The sequence below is a fragment of the Sciurus carolinensis genome, assembly GCF_902686445.1.
Source record: "Sciurus carolinensis chromosome 19 unlocalized genomic scaffold, mSciCar1.2 SUPER_34, whole genome shotgun sequence".
NCBI classification, from domain to species: domain Eukaryota; kingdom Metazoa; phylum Chordata; class Mammalia; order Rodentia; family Sciuridae; genus Sciurus; species Sciurus carolinensis.
The window spans coordinates 688,947-710,044 of NW_025920112.1; the positions used below are offsets into that span (position 1 = coordinate 688,947).

Consider the following 21,098-nt stretch of genomic DNA (forward strand, 5'->3'; position numbering starts at 1 on the left):
GGAGATAATGTTTCACAATTTTCTGCATCCAAACCTGAATTGATTACTAACCAGGAAAAAGGGTTAAAATGTCCTAGGCATCAAGTTTCTGCTAGAACCTGTTATCTCAGCTCCTTTCAGATCTCAGTCAAGGCTTACATTGAAATGTAAATGGCAGAAGCCAGAAGGCACAGTGGGAGACCAGACTCAAAGCCAAGGAAAAAAAGTGTCCATTTAAAATTTCTCCTGGACTGCAATCCAGAACATTCTCTCCCTCTCACCCTTCTCTCTGCCCTTCTCTTTCTCATTCTCTCATGCTATAATTAATGGCCATTACCATTTTTCTTCTAGGACTCTTGATTTTCTTAAATGCTGTATTTTTGAGCTCACAATTTTGATCCTACATACCTAGGTTAATGATTTTTGATCAGTTATTTATCCAACTCTAGAGTTATTTTTGAAATCTATTACATTGTAATGGAGATAAACATTACAAGGTTTTTGCTTTTGTGTTAAGTATAAGCATGCATAAAATTAAAATTTCAAAAAATGGATCCAAATACTTTTAATTCACATGATTTAAAAGACTTCAATTTAAATTGGGTAAACTAATAGAAGTAAAATGTCTTTAAAATTAACCCACAAATCTCTAGGTGGCCAAACTAATAAAATGTTGATGTTATAAAATGTCTAACATCAATTTTTCTAGGACTTTTCTTCAACAGGGAAGAGATAGCAAATACTGTTGGTACACTTGTCTGATATCTTGTTCTTTTTTTTTTTTTGCAGTGCCGGGGATTGAACCCAGGGCTTTGTGCTTGCAAGGCAAGCACTCTACCAACTGAGCTATCTCCCCAGCCCCTTGTTCTTTTTTTTTTTTACAATAAGATGAGTGAATTTAAGTTGACGTGTATTACTCAAATGTGTTTGTTAGAGACAACTGATTAATTTACAAAGTTTTTAAATAACATCGAGTACTCTCAACTCCTTAAATTCCATGGAGTAACATACTTAAACATTATTGGTGCTTTCATAGGTTTGTAAAATTTACTCTTAATATGTCTGTTAAGCTCTTTTCTTTAGAACAACTAGTCTTAAAAATTGGGGTTTATACAATCATGGTTAAACAACAACTCTTACAGTATTGTACTATGTTACAGAGTCTAAATTTTTCTTTAAAAACTAAATTTGGTAATAATGGTGGAATGGTCATTCTTTGTATATTAAATGTGTTCATATTTTCCAGGTATACAAGCCTTTAAAGTGGAAAATGTATCAAGCTGCTATTCTCCAAATTAAACTTGTCTGTAATGGTAATTTCAAACTTATAAGAGTAATGTTATTGGGGATTTATTTCTATCATTTAATGTTCTATTATAAGACCTGTCATCAATAGGGTATATGTAAAATTTGTTACTTTTTACACTGAGATAAAAAATTTAAATGTAAATGTATTTCTAAAAGTTAGTGAGAGCCCGATTTGTTTAAAGGTTATTATTGTGAAACATGAAAGCATTTTGCCACTTTGCCACACAAAAGGAAAGTTAAAAGCTCTTTCAGCCTTTCTTTATTTCATGTTTTAGATAAAATGATGTTAACTAATGTTCATACAGACTCAGGAATTAATATATGTAAACTTCTTAAAATGACATTTAAGAAAGGAGTACAGATCAACAACAGAATTAGAACACTTCACTTAAGATTTGTAAAGAGCCATGCCTTACCCGAGATAAGGCTCCGCCTCCCCTCCCACCTTACTGCATGTTAGAATGGCTCCAAAATAAGCCAGATTTTAACTCATTTAAAGTTGTGTTCAAAAGTTTGATGTTTGTTGTAAAGATTACTGTGATCTCAAACACAGGATATAATAAATAACTGAGCCAAAATTTAAGATAGCTATTGCACAAACTAAATGTTTTGCTGTTGGTGATTCCATTTTGTATTTTCCTTGTAAACTGTTGCCTGATTAATATTTTGCAGAAGTACTGCTTCAAGAGCAAACACCATAAATTAACTTGAAACTCTAAGCCATCACCTATTGGACAGATAATGTAGACCCCAATTAGATAAAAGGGGGTTAAAAAAAAACTGCAAAGTCAGAGACCTTGAAATTAAAGTCCAGTACTCTTACTTTATGACTGATGAGACTGGCTTACTGGATGGTTAATATCAAACTTAGAGATTGAGATTAAATACAGAGGCCAAGAAAAACCAGTATCTTGCCCTCAAAATCAGCCTGAACCCAGAGAACAAGAGGACTTCTCTAAGGATCTTTGAAACTCTGGGTCACACGACCTCCCGATTAGGGAGGTTAATGAGACCACTAGAGAATAAAAAGCCAATCAGTGCACCTGCTGCAGAGGAGGGTCACTGGAAAAGGGAGACATCCCTGATGCTTTAAAGGGAAGCCACCTCATTGAGGAGACCCTGCCTAACAAATGGCACTAAGGAGTTAAGAAGTTGCTCTCAAGTTCCCCATGAGTGACCCCTGTGGGAACTCAGCAGACTCTTTAACAAGACAGGAACAGGTCAATTTGACCAGCTTGATCTTAGACACCTAGCAAAACAGTTAAAACCAAAATATAAAGACTGGAAGCTACAAAAGAGAGAGTCTTAGGCAAACGTACCTGATAACTATCAAGAGAAACTGCCAGAGTCAGAAGTTTTTAGTCAGTTTAAGGCATACAGACACAAGTAGGCTTAATCTGTGTTTGCTATTATTTCTACTAAATGTTGTATTCACATTCCTGATAACCTAGACAATGTTAAATTTCCCAAATAAGGTCTTGTCCTCTCCGCCTTTGCTAGGCCTTGTTATGGGAATATCTCACTTATTTCACCCCCTGGTGAGGGATTATTGACTTCTGTCATCTTCATGATATGCATTGGCATGTTCCAGATTCTGCAACATTTATCTTGTACTCATTTCAGTACTCATGTCTTTTGTTTTTCTCTCATAGAAGCACCCATCCTCAGATGTCTTTACAACCTGCTCTTCCCAACCAGTCTTCTACCATGACCCCCTCAATTTACCTGATTTCTAAAAAGGGAACTTCAAACTGCTTGCCCCATGCTGCCCCCTTTCAGCTCGAAGAAGTCAGAGTGGTCATCTACCCCCTTTTCCTACAGCAGAAAGGAGTTCCTAAAACTAGAGGGAGGAATTGTAAGGAAAAATGCAGCTCAGCTTGGGACTCCCGGCGATTCCAGCCCCTCCCGCAGAACTGCCGCTGCGCACCACTGTCTCAGTTGCGGCTCGACAATAGCTCCCAGAAAAATCCACGATGGACACAAGGCCTCATGCAAGAGACTTCATTATGTGAAGGACTAGCACGTCCGCTCCAGGGCAAAAAGAAAGAAAAAGAGAAAGATGGCGTGAACGCTTCTCCCAGATATTGGAATCTCCCAGGCTCGAAGGAATCAATAGTGGAGGAGAATACTTGCAAGCTGACTGGTGAACCAAGAGCTAGCTAGCATGTTAGGACATAACATGGGAAGCAGGAAATGGCTGTAGCATAGGCCGGAAATTTCTGTAACGTAAGAGGCAGGTGGAACACAGATTGATAAGTGGTTGGGAGGTGGTGTATCAGCTTTCTATTACATTCCTCCATATTTGATTTTATAAAAAAATCTTTTTGGGTACATGGACGAAGGTCAGTCTTCTGTAATTGCTTCCTGCTGAGTGTGGACATAGAGCTGATTCAGGGGAGAGATATTGTCATGGCAGGAAGGAGTTGGGGACTCCATAGTTCCTCTGGGGGCACACCTCTAGCCAGGCTCTGATTTCTGTAAGATCCTGATATTCCTGTAATACAAGCTTATTAGTTGACATGGAAGTAGCACTCCTCCTATATAAAAAGACAGAGGGCTCCCCTTTTTCAGCTGGCATTCTATTGGAAAAAATTTAGTGGTTAGGAAAATTACAAACAGGACTCCAGTCTTCATGGCTGGGCATGGTTGTCTGGTGTTTCATGATCTTCAATCTGAGCCAAAGGGTCCCACAGGAGTGGCTGAGTATTGGTTGGAATAAGTCTGTGGATTAAGAGCTGGAGAGGGGTTAGCGTTTGACCAGAGATGAGAGCTGTCTCGGAAAACCTGTGGGAGAACTGTCCAGGTCATCTAAGAAGAAACTCAAGTGAAAGGGTCAGTCCAAGTAAAAGCAAAGAGATCCTGTGAATCAGGGTGAAGTGGGAAAGTAAAAAATGCATCCTTTAAATCTAGCACTGAAAAGTATGTGGTGGAAGAAGGGATAGAGGAAAGCAGGGTGTAAGGATTGGATACAATGGGAAAGATGGGGACCACTGCTGAGTTAATGATGTGGAGGTCTTGTACTAAACGGTAAGATCCATTAGGCTTCCTAATAGCTAGGATGGGAGTGTTATAAGGTGAGTTGGCAGGGCGCAGGAAGCCTTTCTGCCTTAAATCCTGGATGATTGGTTGAAGTCCTACAAGGCTCCTTTGGGGAAGGGGATATTGGGCCTCTGAGCTGTAAGGAGAGGAATAGCAGAGGAGTCTTGGCTGAGGCGCATGGTGGGTGAGAAGGAAATAGAGGCAACCAATTTGGTTAGGATGTCCCTTTCCAGAAGGGGATTGGGACATGAAGGAATTATCAAAAAGGAATGAGTAAAACCAATTTGTTCTATATGGCAGCTTATTGGAGAGGTTTGTAAGGGATTATATGGTTTTCCCTCTACCTCAACGATAGAGGATTGGGCAGGGGAAGTGGGTCCCCAAAACTCATGCAGCACTGAGAAGGTGGCTCCAGTGTCTATAAGGAAAGGGATCTGCCTGCCTGCCACCGTAAGGGTCACCTGGGGCTCCTGAGCAGTGATGGTCACTGGATGCAGAAGTCCCGGGCCCCTTCAGTCATCCATTGCCAATCCCAGCAAGTTGCTGGAGGGAGGGGGCGAGGATGACCTGGGACTTCTCTGAGCCCCAGGGCAATCCATTGCCCAATGTCCCAGTTGGTGGCATTTTGGACAAGGACTTGGGGGCTGCTGGGGGTTGGGGCAGGCTCGTGCCCAGTGGCCCTCTTGCCTGCACTTGAGGCATAGGCTTGGAGGTCTTCTGGGACCTTGGGCGCCCCTAGCGGTGGACAGTTGGGCAGGTCTAGCTGGTTGAAGGGCTTTGGCCAGCATTTGGTAGTTTTTTTTTTTTTTTTTTCTTCCCTTCTGTTATAAACCTTGAATGCCACTGCTAGGACCTCTGGCTGTGGAGTAAGGGGCCCCCTATCCAACTGCCTCAATTTAACCTTTATGTTAGGGTAACTTTGGGAAAAGTAATAAGTCATAAGTAGCTGCCATTCCTCCAGAGTCTCAGAATCCTGGTTAGTATACCTGAGCATGGCCTCTGTGAGGCGACTTAGAAATGCTGATGGATTTTCAGTTCTGTCCTGTATTACTTACTGAAGTTTGTCATAGTTAATGGGTTTAATGGCGGCTTTTTTTTTTTTTCTTTTTATTGTAAACAAATGGGATACATGTTGTTTCTCTATTTGTACATGGCGTAAAGGCATACCATTTGTGTAATCATAAATTTACATAGGGTAATGTTGTTTGATTCATTCTGCCATTTTTTCCCTTCCCCCCTCCCCTCCCACCCTTCCCCTCCATCTATACAGTCCTTCCTTCCTCCATTCCTGCCCCCCTCCCTAAACCCAACTCCAACCCCAACACTAACCCTTCCCACTCCCATTATGTGTCATCATCCACTTATTAGCGATATCATTCTTCCTTTGGTTTTTTGAGATTGGCTTATCTCACTTAGCATGATATTCTCCAGTTTCATCCATTTGCCTGCAAATGCCATAATTTTATCATTCTTTATGGCTGAGTAATATTCCATTGTATATATATACCACATTTTCTTTATCCATTCATCAATTGAAGGACATCTAGGTTGGTTCCACAATCTGGCTATTGTGAACTGAGCAGCTATGAACATTGATGTGGCTGTATCTCTGTAATATGCTGATTTTAAGTCCTTTGGGTATAGGCCAAGGAGTGGGATAGCTGGGTCAAATGGTGTTTCCATTCCAAGTTTTCTAAGGAATCTCCACACTGCTTTCCAGAGTGGCTGCACTAATTTGCAGCCCCACCAGCAATGTAAGAGTGTACCTTTCTCCCCACATCCTCGCCAACACCTGTTGTTGGTTGTATTCTTGATAATTGCCATTCTAATTGGGGTGAGATGGAATCTTAGGGTGGTTTTGATTTGCATTTCTCTTATTACTAGAGATATTGAACATTTTTCCATATGTTTGTTGATTGCTTGTACATCTTCTTCTGTGAAGTGTCTATTCATTTCCTTAGCCCATTTGTCAATTGGATTATTTACATTCTTGGTGTAGAGTTTTTTGAGTTCTTTATAGATTCTGGAGATTAGCGCTCTATCTGAAATATGATTGGCAAAGATTTTCTCCCACTCTGTAGGCTCTTTCTTTGCATTGCTGATAGTTTCCTTTGCTGAGAGAAAGCTTTTTAGTTTGAATCTATCCCAGTTATTAATTCTTGCTTTTATTTCTTGTGCTATGGGTGTCCTGTTGAGGAAGTCTGGTCCTAAGCCGACATGTTGAAGCTCTGGACCTACTTTTTCTTCTATAAGATGCAAGGTCTCTGGTCTGATTCCGAGATCCTTAATCCATTTTGAGTTTAGTTTTGTGCACGGTGAGAGATATGGGTTTAGTTTCATTCTGTTGCATATGGATTTCCAATTCTCCCAGCACCATTTGTTGAAGAGGCTATCTTTTCTCCATTGCATATTTTTGGCCTCTTTGTCTAGTATGAGAAAATTGTATTTATTTGGGTTTGTGTCCGTGTCCTCTATTCTGTACCATTGATCCACCTTTCTATTTTGGTACCAATACCATGCCGTTTTTGTTACTATTGCTTTGTAGTAGAGTTGAAGATCTGGTATTGCGATACCCCCTGCTTCACTCTTTCTGCCAAGGATTGCTTTAGCTATTCTGGGTTTTTTATTCTTCCAGATGAATTTCATAATTTCTTGCTCTATTTCTGTAAGGTACATCATTGGGATTTTAATTGGAATTGCATTGAATCTGTATAGCACTTTTGGTAGTATGGCCATTTTGACAATATTAATTCTTCCTATCCAAGAACATGGGAGATCTTTCCATCTTCTAAGGTTTTCTTGAATTTCTTTCTTTAGTGTTCTGTAGTTCTCATTGTAGAGGTCTTTCAACTCTTTTGTGAGATTGATTCCCAAATACTTTATTTTTTTCGAAGCTATTGTGAATGGGGTAGTTTTCCTAATTTCTCTTTCTGAAGATTCATCGCTTATATATAAAAATGCCTTCGATTTATGTGCATTGATCTTATATCCCGCTACTTTACTGAATTCACTTATGAGATTAATGGCGGCTTTTTGTAGACCTGCAAGGATGCAGGTTTGAAATGCATCCTGCCGCAGACACCCAGCCTCGGTGTTATAGTTCCATAGGGTTCCCTATCTGGTACTGCTTCAGCCCAAATGGGGTGGGCTGGGGTTGATTGATGAGTCTCATCTGCATAATTGCATGTCTGTTCCCAAACTCTCCTGCATTCCTCAGGGGTTAGGGTGTTGGACATGATCATGTAAATGTCATGTCAGGTAAGGTTATAAGACTGGGTAAGGTACTGAAATTCCTTAATGAAGTTTGCAGGGTTGGAGGTGAAGGAGCCTAGCTGCTTCTCTATTTGGGACAGATCAGACAGTAAAAAAGGAACATGGCTCTGATTACTCCCTCCATGCCAGCCACCTCCTGTAAAGGAGCTAGAACATGTGCACAAGACCGCGTGGTGGGAGCACTTGGTGGGCTGAATGGAGGAGCAGAAGGAGAAATGGAATGAGGTGAAGGAGAGGAATGAACAGGGGGTTTCTGCAGCAGGAGGCCTGTAAGGGAATGATTCATCAGCTGGATCAAACTCAGAAGAGAAGGAAGGGTTAAAAGGGGGAGGAGAAGCCAGGGGAACGTGTTCAGGTTTTTGAGGAAAGCAAAGATTAGGTTTAGCATGAAAGAAAGGAAAAACACGAAGGGGAAAAGTCTCTTTCCATTCACCAGGTTGCCCACATTTGTATTTAATTATACCTCGTATAATTATACATATAATTATACCTGGTATAATGCTAGAATTTAAGGTGTCATAAATAGACCATTCTGATTTACTACTTAAAGGACAGGTTGACTCTAATTCAGGGAACAGGTGAAGGTGTTTGAGATTGTTTAATAAACATCTCAAGGGCGAGTTTGCTGTGGTGGAAGTCCTAGATCCCATGTTGAAGACTGAGAAACACCTAAGTTAGTGATTGAGGCATCCCACGACCACGTGTTAGGTAAATATGAGAAGGTAGTGCAAAGATGCGGTCGTCACACACACCCATGCCTACCAGGCAATAGAGCTGAGAGTGTTTGAGGACCTGATCAGGATTTCAAGCCCAAAGAGCCAAGAAACAAATGAGCCTCAAACCCTGAGAGAGAATCTCCACCGTAAAATCAGGAATCCACCCGGCAAATAAGACCAACTATGGGGACCAAACGTAACTTTGAAAGTTGTGACTGGGGGTACCCCCACACCTCAGCAGCCTCGAGAGCCCCGGATATTCAATGGCTGCTTCTCAGGTCAGCAGAGGTGTGTTTAAGTGGTCTAGGGGACTGGCCTAAGGGGAACTCACCAATTAAGAGTCTGGTGTTGCATGCAGAAAACTGGGCATCTGGGTAAATGGAAGGTGAGGTGAGCCTGTGTCCGCGGGCACTGGGGCATTGAATGGGGTTCCGCTTGCTTAGTCAGCAGAAGGACCCATCCCGAGTCCACAGCACCAAATGTAAGGAAAAATGCAGCTCATCTCGGGACTCCCGGCGGTTCCAGCCCCTCCCGCAGAACTGTCGCTGTGCACGACCGTCTCAGTTGAGGCTCGACAATAGCTGCCAGAAAGATCCACGGTGGACACAAGGCCTCACGCAAGAGACTTTATTATGCAGACGACTAGCACATCCGCTCAGGGGCAAAAAGAAAGGGAAAGAGAAAGATGGCGTGAACACTTCTCCCAGATATTGGAACCCCCCCCCGGCTGGAAGGAACCAATAGCGGAAGAGAATACTTGCAAGCTGACTGGTGGACCAATAGCTAGCTAGCATGTTAGGACGTAATGTGGGAAGCAGGAAATGGCTGTAACATAGACCGGAAATTCCTGTAACGTCAGAGGCGGGTGGAGCACAGATAGACAAGTGGTTGGGAGATGGGGTATCAGCTTTGTATTACAGGAATGAAACCAGAATTGGGGAGAGGCAGTTAGTGTAGAAATAGGGGATCAGTCAAATAAAGGAAATGAAGTCCATGAAAGCCATCTGCCTCTTTAAGTTGGACACTGCCCCTGGACAGAGAATGGACTTTTTACATCTCACCTGCAAAACCAGGCCTAGTCACGGAGGCAGGAAGGAGAGATAAGGGGGGAAAGAACTGGAAAACAAAAGATCTTCTTATAAAAACAGAAATGGGGGAATGAAATATAATAAAAAGCTGCTCCCCACCCTTTATGCTGCAGTTATTTCCCCGCCTCCCAAATTCTTGTCAGTCTGTGAACAACCTAGCTAGCTATTGGTTCATCAGTCAGCTTGCAAGTATCCTTCTCCATTATTGGTCCCATTAGCCCAGGGAATTTGACTGCTTAAGGATACCCCTGTACCATTTTCTCTCTCTTCTTCTCTTCACATTCATGCTCTCTCTCCTACTCACTTTCTTTTTGTCTCCTCCTTGCTTTTTACACTGTCTCTTGTGTGTGCGCTCTCTCTTTTCCTCTCATTTTCTCTCTCACCCTGCAGGGATACACTCTGTTTGCTCAATAAACCCTCTTATATCAGTTCCCATGTCTGGAGTGGTTTCTGGGTTTTTGCAAGAAGGAGCTGGAGACACCAGGGTGGGCCCAGGATGCAATTCACATTTGAGCAGTGCCCACGCTCTGTCTCGGGCTTCACTTCTAGAGATGCGAAGTTTGCTCCCACAGATTACCCCACAGTGGAGTCAGGTGTGTAGCTCCACATCACGAGCTTACACTGATAGCAGAGCATTTCTGCGCCATTTCTCTTTCTCTAGGCCCGGAGTACCACGCATTTTGCCTCCACGTTTATTGTTTTAGATTTCCGCCCACACTCCTCCTTAGCAGTCCTCGCCACTGCCTTCCAGAGCAGTCTACAAAATGTACAAGCCACCGGTCTCACCTCAGATGTTTTTACACAAAGGGGAGTTGGGGCAATAAAACAGACAGACACAAACAAGCAATCAGCGACGAACCACTGCACACGGTTTTTGGCTGGCACTACATTAGCTGTCACTCAATCCCCAGGCGGTGCCTGGGGCCTGTCCATCAGCGGTGTTGGGGTGGAACTGTCCAATCAGGAGCTCAGACGGAGGAGCAGGGCGGCCTCCTGCCACGTCCATGGGCTTTCCTTTCACACCCTCCACTCCTTCCTTTCCTAGCTCCACATCCAATGCTCTGGAGACTCTGATGGATCTGCACAGCCTACTTACCCCGAGAGCTTGGGTGCCAGAAGGTCCCATGGGAGGTCGGAGGATCACTTCTGAGGCCAAAAACGGTGAGCATGTGGCCAGCTTCTGCCATGGGGGCCCGGTGTGCGGGTGAGCTGCGGAGCAAGGCCCTGTGTGTCCCCACTGGCCGGTGACACTGGGCTGCTGATACCTGGTCCCGAGGGTGGGCTGGGTGGTGGGTCCCGCGGTCAGTTAGGAGTGTGTGGACCAGCTCCCAGGGCAGGTGGCCCTGGTGCCTATCACCTTGGCCCACGTGGTGGACTGGGCTGCGACACCTGGCATCAGGTGCCTGCCTGCTGCTGACCTCCCTGGGTCATCTCTGGGCAGCTCCTGCTTCCTGAGGCTCTCAGTCTGTGTGAGTCAGGAGGGCGTCAGGGAATCTGGACTCCGGGTGGTATCCGAGTGTGACAGTTGGCCCAATCGCCCCGTCTGTCCCTCCTTCCTTCCAGAAGCCACCTGCGCACCCCACAGCCAGCTTCCCATTCTGCAGGAAGCGGGGTTTGGGATCCATTTTCCATTTGGAAGGCTTGCTCCTTGTCGGCTGGCAGCAGACCCCTAAAATTCCAGCTCCCTCTGCCTTCCCCCATGCCAGCTGCAGCCTCGCACTATCAACTGTCCCTTGCGCAGGCTGCACTCAAGTGGCAGAGTTTTCACTGTCGTGTTTCACTGAGTAGTGCCCAACCCCACTTTTAAATTCTGGGTGAACGTTTCCCAGGTGTGGAAAGCAGAGAGGAATGACCTGGAACCTGCTTTTGAGAAGTACTCATGGGGTCAGGGGTTGTGGCTCAGTGGTAGAGCACTTACCTGGCACATGTGTGAAGCCCTGGGTTGGAGTCCCAGCACTGCGTATAAATAAATTAAATAAAGGTCCATTAACAACTATGTATATATATGTATATAAAGGAGTACTTATGCCTCTCTTTGCTTCCCTAAGCACAAATTCCTAATGAATGTCTTTGGGCACATGTGTCCTTTGGCCACTTTACAGGATCCTCTGTCCCCTGCCACTGTCCTGTCCTTTCTGGGACTGTCACAGTTGTCTCCAGTTGCCCTCTGCCTTGTAGGGTGCAGGGAATTTCAGGCCCTAGGTCAGCCTCTCCTTGAGGACAGCCTGAGATGTGGGTGCAGCCTCTCAAGGAGGCAGCTGGAGGCTGGCTCTGAGGAATCTCCTGGCACAGGCCTCATCAAGACAGCTCCCTCCTTGGGACATGGTCTCCCCCAAGCCCTGTTCCTATTCCTTGAAGACATGTTGGTCAGGAAGTGGGATGCTGGTATTGAGGGGCCAGATCCAAAATGATTCCTGCCCTCTGGATTCCCTCAGAATTGTGAAAGGTAAAAAGGTATCCCCAGGGGCAGGGAAAACTGACCCCAGCATGGTGGTGCCAAAACCTTACCGCTGTTTGGCCAGCCCAAGGAGGATAAAATGCCCTGAGCTTGAGGCTGACATAGCTGTGTCCAGTCAGGGATGCCCTTCCCTGGGCTTGCTGCCTTGGAAAGACTGGTTCATTTATTTTAGCTTCAGTTTTTCACCAACTATAACATGTCCTTTATTAATAGATCTTAAAGTTTAGAAAATATTTCTAAAAGGCAAGATAGAAATATAAATCAGGTTGTCACAGGAGAAGGAGAAGCTGAAACTCCAAACCTTGGTACTTTTGTTCTGTTGAAAGAAAATTTAATATACAGAGGTTTTCAAGATGGCGGACTAGAGGGCGGCTGCATTTCATGTTGCTCCAGGACGCAGGATTCAAAAGAGGAGATAGTGAGAGACTTGGGACAACTCAAAGCCGCCAGGTGAGTCTCTCCCATTGGGGAGGTGTCCTACATGGGGCGGTAGCCCTGGAACACAGGGACCTTTGTGAAGTAGAGTTGCTCGGCGAGATGCCTCTCTCCCCACTGGAGTGGTAAACACGGACAACTGGGATCATCGTAGAGGAGGCAGCTCAGCACAGCGCTTGGAGTCGGAGCAACAACTGGAGCTCCAGGCAGCTGCCTGAGGAGGAGCTGTGTGGTGAGCTATTTGGACTCAGAGTGATCGCTTCTGAACACCGGGGAGGGGGTTGCCCGGAGGAAGAGGAGAAGCGTGGCGGGTCGCTTGGTCTAGGAGTGTCTGCATCAGAGCCACAGGCGGTTGCCAGAGGAGGAGGCGAGTGGTGAGTTGTTTGGACTCAAAGCGACTGCTCCTGAACACCGGTGGCCTGCCTGGAGGAGGAGCGTGGTGGGTCGCTTGGTCTCTGAGCAACCACTCCTGAACACCTGGGGGGTACCCCCCGAGGAGGAGGAGGAACAGGGCAGGTCACGTGGACTCGGAGTGACTGCCTAGGGCTACGGGCGGTTGGCGGGAGGAGGAGACTCGAAGTGAGTTGCTTGGACTCCTAGTGACTGTGTCGGAACACTGGGCGGCTGTCCGGAGGAAGAGGTGTGTGGCGGGTCTCTGGGTCTCAGGGCTATTGTACGGGGCTCCAGGTGGTGGCTCAGAGGAGGGGCTGCATAGCCAGGTGATTAGGTGCAGAGCAGGGTCCCAGGACCGGCTTCTTGGTGGAAGAGTCGCACAGAGACAAGCCTAGGGGCGGAGCGAAGTTTCGAGGACTGCGGGCAGATTTTCTGAGGAGAGGAAGCCTAAGGGGTCTCGTCTGTGAAGGGTGGGGCTCCCAGGCCCAGGAGGTAGGTCCGGACCCCTGGGAACGTTGCAGAGGAAAACAGCCCAGCCCAGGTGGTAGTTGTAGATTGAGGGGAACCTCTAGGAGGGGAACTGACCAGCGAGACCTTCCCACTGGGTGAGTCTTCCCTACCGGGTGAGGTTTTCCCAGAAGGACAGTAAAACCAGAGACACAGGCTGAAACAGGCCTTGCCTCAGCCCGCAGCCTAGTTCCCCTTTGGATGACCATTGGTCAACAAGTGGAGGCAGCTCTGCCCACTATCAGGGAATATACCCCACCTGAGGGTCACCAACCCTAGAGAGGCAGCTTCCTTGTGGAGCACCGCATTATCAACTTCCTCCAAGACTGCAGGCTACTGTAGGATAAAAAGGGATATACTAGCAATCTTCAGGGACATTATAAGTCAATAGAGGAAGTCTGCAATATCTTAATGACCCACTGATTCCTGAATAATATGAGAAAACAAGAGAACAATATGTCCCAAACAAATCTACATGTTACATCAATAAAATCCAATGACAGCATAGCAGAAGAAATGACAGAAAGGGAGTTCAGAATGTACATGATTAAAATGATCAGAGAAGCAAATGATGAGATGGAAGAGCAAATGCAGGCACTGAATGATGAGATGAAAGAGCAAATGCAGGCATTGAATGATAGCACCAATCAACAGTTAAAAGAGCAAATACGGGAAGCAAAAGATCACTTCAATAAAGAGTTAGAGATATTGAAAAAAACAAACAGAAATCCTTGAAATGAAGGAAACAATAAACCAAATTAAGAACTCCATAGAAAGCATAACCAATAGGATAGAACAGCTGGAAGACAGAACCTCAGATATCGAAGACAAAATATTTAACCTTGAAAACAAAGTTGAACAAACAGAGAATATGGTAAGAAATCATGAACAGAATCTCCAAGAACTGTGGGATATCATGAAAAGCCCAAATTTGAGAATTATTGGGATTGAGAAAGGCTTAGAGAAACAAACCAAAGGAATGAACAATCTATTCAATGAAATAATATCAGAAAATTTCCCAAATCTGAAGAATGAAATGGAAAATCAAGATCAAGAGGCTTATAGGACTCCAAATACACAAAATTACAACAGACCCACACCAAGGCACATTATAATGAAAATACCTAACATACAACCGTTCACTCAACCGTTCTCCTGCCTATGGGACTTGAGATCTTCCATCTTTATGTTCTGCTGTCATTGACAGTTCCATTCTTGTTTTGTCCACGATGGCTGAGGGTTCACAGATTGTGTACAGGTAGGAAAAGCACTGTCTGGTTGTAGCTTGTGAAAGTATTAAGATGACCAGGAGATGACCGACTGTGAGAACACAGGTTATAGGTTAAAGGATTGTCCAAATGTGACAGATATTTTTCACACTTTGCTTGTTTCCTTGCTCGCTCTGGAAGTTGGATTGTGTTTCCTTTCTGTGGAACAAGACATAACCACATGACTCTCTCTGACCAATGAAACGAGAATGGCATATGTCACATTTAGATGAATGGCATATGGCACATTAAGATTAATGGTATATGGCACATTTAGATGAATGGTTAGAGACAGTACAGAAGTATGTGCTCTGCCCCCATTTTAAAAAAAAATTTAGTTGTAGATGGACACAATATCTTTATTGTTTTTATTTTTATATGGTGCTGAGGATCAAACCCAGTGCCTCACATGTGCAAAGCAAGCATTATTCCACTGAGCCACAGCCACAGCCCTCTTTTTTTTTATTTGTTCTTTTGAGTTACACATAACAGTAGAATATATTTTCACCTATTATACATACATGGATACAGCTTCCCATTCTTCTGGTTGTACATGATGGGGAATTACATTGGTTGTGTACTCACATATGAACATGGAGAGTAATGTCCAATTCATTCTCCTATCTTTGCTATTCCAATTTCTCCTCCCTCCCTTCATTCCCCTTTGTCTAATCAGAAGTACTTCTATTCTTCCCTACCTCCCCCAACTCCTTCATCATGTGTCAGCATCCACTGTGTGAAGACATAATTTTAATTAATTCCAATTTTTCAGTTTTCTCATTCATGGATCATGGTTTTGCTGTTTCATATGAAACTTCATTGCCAAACCCATGTTTCTTTAGAATTTTTTCTGCTACTTTTGAGAAGTTATAAATTTTTAAATTACTTTCAATATGGAGGCCTTTTGGTTTTGTGTCTTTGGTGTTGGGGATTAACCCGGTCTTCAATATACTAAGCATGCGCTCTGCCAGAGCTCCAACTAAAGGTGTGCCTTTTCCTTCCAGATGTGTGAATCATAGTTGACTTAATGTTGTGAAACTTGTAATGTCAGTGTGTAATTCAGTTCTTTGCCTGTTAATACCAGGGTATTACAGAACACTTATTGGAAAGGCCAGAATTTTTGCATTGAATTTCCTTTCCTGCTTCATCAAAGATCAGTTGACTATATTTGTGTGAGTTTATTTCTGTGTTTTCTTTTCCGTCTTGTAGGTCTTTTCATCTATTCCTTGTCACTGATCACACTATCCTGTAGCTTTATAGTAAGTCTTGAATTCTTATTATGTCCATTCTGTGAATGTAGCTTTCATTTGTGTGAACTGGTTTTTTTTGCCTTGGCTTATCGGTTTTAGAACCACTTTTCATTACCAGCCACATGACTTACTAAAAACTTTATTGAAATTTTATTCAGCCTGTAATTGAAATTTGAGAGAACTGACTTCTTGGCAAGAGTGACATACTCCACCCATGAACATGAAGTATGGCTCCACTGATCATATTGTCTATGATTCTGTCATTAGGACTTTTTAAATTTTGTCATGGAAAGTTAGTCAGGTTTGTAAAAGAGTATTTCTTTTTTCTCTTTTTAAAAATTTTTATAGTTTGCCTTAGTAATGGTGTTTCTTTTTAATTTAATTAATTTTTTGTCATTTACCTTCTATTCATAATCATAAACTTAACTCTGCCATCCAGCTAGACTTGGGAGGGAAATAAGGAAAATATGGAATCCAAAGGACTGCAATGAGAGCACAAAGATTATGGGATACTGGGAGCAGATGGGTGCCAGGGAGCTCTTCTGAGCTGCAGAAGGAATGGTCTGGTGGCTAAGATAGACACAAGTCAGACGTACGAGAGTCGTCCACACTCAGCAATGGTGGTCTTCTTGCTGGTGTTACCTTCCTGGACCAGAGCGCTGCAGGGCTTCCGCGATGTTCATCCCCTTCTTCACCTTCCCAGAGACCACGTGCTTGCCACCAACCACTCAGTCTCAGCAGCACTTTTCATCTGAAAAGCAGGGAACCATCTGTGTTTGGCCCAGCACTTGCCATAGGCAAGATGCCAGGACCTGTGTGCCTCAGGATGAAGTTCTCATCATCAAACTTCTCTCCACAGATGGACTTGCCACTAGTGCCATTATGGCGAGTGAAGTCACCACCCTGACACATAAACCTGGAATAATTCTGTGAAAGCAGGAACCCTTATAACCAAATCCTTTCTCTCCAGGACTCAGAGCAAGAAAATTTTCTGCTGCCTTTGGAATTTTGTCTGCAAACAATGTGAAGGAGATGCCACCCAAGGGCTCTTCTCACAGGTGAAGTTGAAGAACGTGGTGGGGTTGACCATGGTTGACAGAGAATGACCACAGGGGAGAGTGGTGTCTTGAAAGCCTCATGTTTTTTTTTTTTTGTTGTTGTTGTTGTTCTTGTTGTTCTTTAATTCATTGTACCCAAATGGGGTACAACTTTCATTTATCTGCTTGTACATGAAGGAGAGACACACCGTTTGTGTAATCATACATGTACATAGGGTAATGATGTTTGCCTCAATCCGTTATCTTCCTCCAGTCCCTCGTTTCCTTCCTTACAACCCATCCATTCTTCCTCCATTCCTCCCTTCTCCTTTCCCCCCATTATATATCATCATCCACTTATCAGACAAATCACGTTTTTAATTTTAAATTAAATTCTTCATTGCTGTTACACAGGAAAATAATTAACTTGTACATTTTATGTTTATTCATCAACATTATTATAATCTCATTTGTTTCTTGATTCTTTGGAATTCTTTACTTAATCATGTTGTCTTGAATAAACACATTTTATTATGAAATTTCAGTTCCATTTAAAATTTTCTTGACATATGCTTTTTCTATATTAGCCATTTTATTTTTATTTCTTTATTTATTTGAAGGAGGACTAAGCACAGAAGTGCCTTAGAAGAGAACCACATCACCAGCACTTTTTATTGTTTCTTTTTAGACAGGGTCTAAGTAAGTTTGTGAGGCTGGCATTGAACCTGCAACGCTCCTGCCTCAGACTCCTGAGCCCCTGGGATTATAGGCATGTGGAATAAACTGTTTTATCTATATTGGTATGATCGTATGATTTCTGCTTTTTATTAAAATGTTTCTCATTTTTAAAGACTGCATTTTGATTCATTGTACATAAATGAGGTACAACTTTTTATTTCTATGGTTGTACACAATGTAGATTCACGCCATTCATGTAATCATACATACACATAGAGTAATACTGTCTATTTTATTCTACTATCTTTCTGTCCTCCGCCCCCTTCCACCCCATTTTCCTCTACACCATCTGAAGTTTCTTCATTCTGCTCTTCCCTCTGCCACCCCACCTCGTTATATATTGTCATGCACTTATCAGAGAAAACATTGACCTTTGTTTTTATGGGCTTGGCCTATTTCGCTTAGCATGATAGTTCCAACTTCATGCATTTACCAGCAAATGCCATAGTTTTATTTTTCTATATGACTGAGTAATATTCCATTGTGTATATATACTGCAGTCTCTTTATCCATTCATCAATTGAAGGGCATCTATGTTGGTTCCACAATCTAGCCATTGTGAATTGAACTGCTATGAATACTGATATTCTACAGCATCACTGTAGTATGCTGATTTTAAGTCCTTTGGGTATAAACCCAGGAGTGGGTTAGCAGGGTCAAATGGTGGGTCCATTCCAAGTTTTCTGAGGAATCTCCATACTGCTTTCCAGAGTGGCTGTATCAATTTGCACCTCCACCAGCAATGTATGAGTGTTTCTTTTTTCCCACAACCACACCAACACTTATTATTGCTTGTGTTCTTGATAATAGCCTTTCTAATTGGAATTAGATGAAATCTTAGCCTGGTTTTAGTTTGCATTTCTCTAATTACTAGGGTTGATGAGCACTTTTTCATGTATTTGTTGATTACTTGTACATCATTTTCTGTGAAGTGTCTGCCCATTTCCTTAGCCCATTTATTGTTTGGGTGCTTTGTATTTTGGGTGTAAATGTTTTCAAGATCTTTATAAACTTTGGAGATGAATGCTCTGTCTGAAGTATGTGTGGAAAAGATTTTCTCCCATTCTGTAGGCTCTCTTTTCACATTATTGATTGTTTCTTGTGCTGAGAAAAAAAACATTTTAGTTTGATTCTATCCCATTTATTGATTCTTACTTTTATTTCTTATGGTATGCGGGTCTCGTTAAGGAGGTCTGGTCCTAAGACAACATGATGAAGATTTGGGTCTTCTATTTCTTCTATTTGGTGAAGGGTCTCAGGTCTAAATCCTAGATCCTTGATCCATTGTGAGTTGTGTTTTGTGCAGGGTAAGATATAGCGTTTTAATTTTATTTTACTGCATATGGATTTCCAGCACCATTTGTTGAAGAGGCTATCTTTTCTCCATTGTAAGTTTTTGACACCTTTGTCTAGTATGACATAAATATACTTATGTGGGTATGTCTTTGTGTCATCTATCTTGTACCATTGGTATACCTATTTGGTGCCAATAGCATGCCGTTTTTGTTACTCTTGCTCTATAGTAGAGTTTTAGGTCTAGTACTGTGATACCTCCTGCATCCACTTTTCCTGCCCAGGATTGCTTTTGCTATTCTGGGTCTTTTATTCTTCCAGATGAATTTCATGATTCCTTTTTCTGTTTCTATGAGACATGTTATTGAGATTTTAATTGGAATTTCATTAAATCTGTATAGCACCTTGGGAAGTATGGCCATTTTGATAATATTAATTCTGCTTGTCCAAGAACATGGAAGATATTTCCATCTTCTAAGGTCTTCTTTAAAGTTTTCTTTAATATTTTGTAGTTTTCATTGTAGAGATCTTTCACCTCTTTGGTTATATTGATTACCAAGAATTTTTTTTTTTGAGGCTATTGCAAATGGAGTTGTTTTCCTCATTTCCCTTTCAGAAGGTTCATTACTTATATAAAAAATGCTTTAGATTTATACATGTTGATTTTACATCCTGGTTTTTTTTTTTTTTTTTTTTTTTTTTTTTTTTTTTTTTGTGGTGCTGGGGATCGAACCCAGGGCCTTGTGCATGCAAAGAAAGCACTCTACCAACTGAGCTATCTCCCCAGCCCACATCCTGTTATTTTTCTGAATTCATTTATTAGGTCTAGAAGTTTTCTGGATGAGTTTTCTGAATGCCCTAAATAAAAATCATGTCATCTGCAAAGAGTGGTAGCTTGAGTTCCTCTTTTCCTATTCGTATTCCTTTAATTTCTTTAGTCTGTCTAATTGCTCTGGCTAGTATTCCAAGGAAGATTTTGAATAGAAGTGGTGAAAGAGGGCATCCCTGTCTTGTTCCAGTTTTTAAAGGGAATGCTTTCAGTTTTTCTCCATTAAAAATGATGTAGGCCTTGGGCTTAGCATAAAAAAGTTTTTACAATGTTGAGGTATGTACCGCCTTTCCCTACTTTCTCTAGTGTTTTGAAGCATGAAGGGATGTTGTATTTTTGTCGAACAATTTCTCTGCATCAATTGAAATAACCATATGATTCTTATCCTTAAGGCTATTGATAACAAAGATTACATTTATTGATTTACAGATGTTGAACCAACCTTGCATTCCTGAGATGAACCCCACTTGATTGTGGTGCACTATCTTTTTTTTTTTTTAATTATTGTACACAAATGGGATACATGTTGTTTCTCTATTTGTACATGGCGTAAAGGCATACCATTTGTGTAATCATAAATTTACATAGGGTAATGTTGTTTGATTCATTCTGCTATTTTTTCCCTTCCCCCCCACCCCTCCAACCCCTCTTTTCCCTCTATACAGCCCTTCCTTCCTCCATTCCTGCCCCCCTCCCTAACCCTAACTCTAACCCTAACACTAACCCCTCCCACCTCCCATTATGTGTCTTCATCCACTTATTAGCGATATCATTCATCCTTTGGTTTTTTGAGATTGGCTTATCTCACTTAGCATGATATTCTCCAGTTTCATCCATTTGCCTGCAAATGCCATAATTTTATCATTCTTTATGGCTGAGTAATATTCCATTGTATATATATATATACCACAGTATCTTTATCCATTCATCAATTGAAGGACATCTAGGTTGGTTCCACAATCTGGCTATTGTGAACTGAGCAGCTATGAACATTGATGTGGCTGTATCTGCACTATCTTTTTAATGTGTTTTTGAATACGGTTTCCCAGGATTTTGTTAAGGATTTTTGTGTCTATATTCATCCAAGATATTGGTCTCAATTTTTCTTTTCTTGATGTGTCTTTGTCTGGTTTGGAAATGAAGGTGATATTAGCTTCATAGAATCAGTTTAGTAGGGTTCCCTCCTTTCTATTTCCTGGAATACTTTGAGGAGTTTTGGAGTGAGTTCTTCTTTGGAGGTCTTTTAGAACTCGGCTAAGAATCTGTCTGGCCCTGTGCTTTTCTTGATTTGTAGGCTTTTGATGGCTTCTTCTATTTCATTGCTTGATATTGATCTGTTTAAATTGTGTATGTTCTTCTGGTTCAGTTTGGGAGGATCATATGTCTCTAGAAATTTGTCACTATCTTTGGTATTTTCTATTTTGTTGGAATATAGATTTTCAAAGTAGCTTTCATTATGTTATGTATTTCAGTGGTGTCTGTTATGA

General features: G+C 42.4%; 1 protein-coding gene and 1 pseudogene across 1 annotated transcript in view; both read right to left on the reverse strand.

Annotated features, from left to right (window-relative positions):
* LOC124973409 (zinc finger protein 709-like) overlaps nt 1-21,098 on the reverse strand; it is an 87,634-nt gene that overhangs the window by 29,629 nt on the left and 36,907 nt on the right. The gene's annotated exons all lie outside the window — the stretch shown is intronic.
* LOC124973415 (peptidyl-prolyl cis-trans isomerase A-like) lies at nt 16,204-16,804 on the reverse strand (annotated as a pseudogene).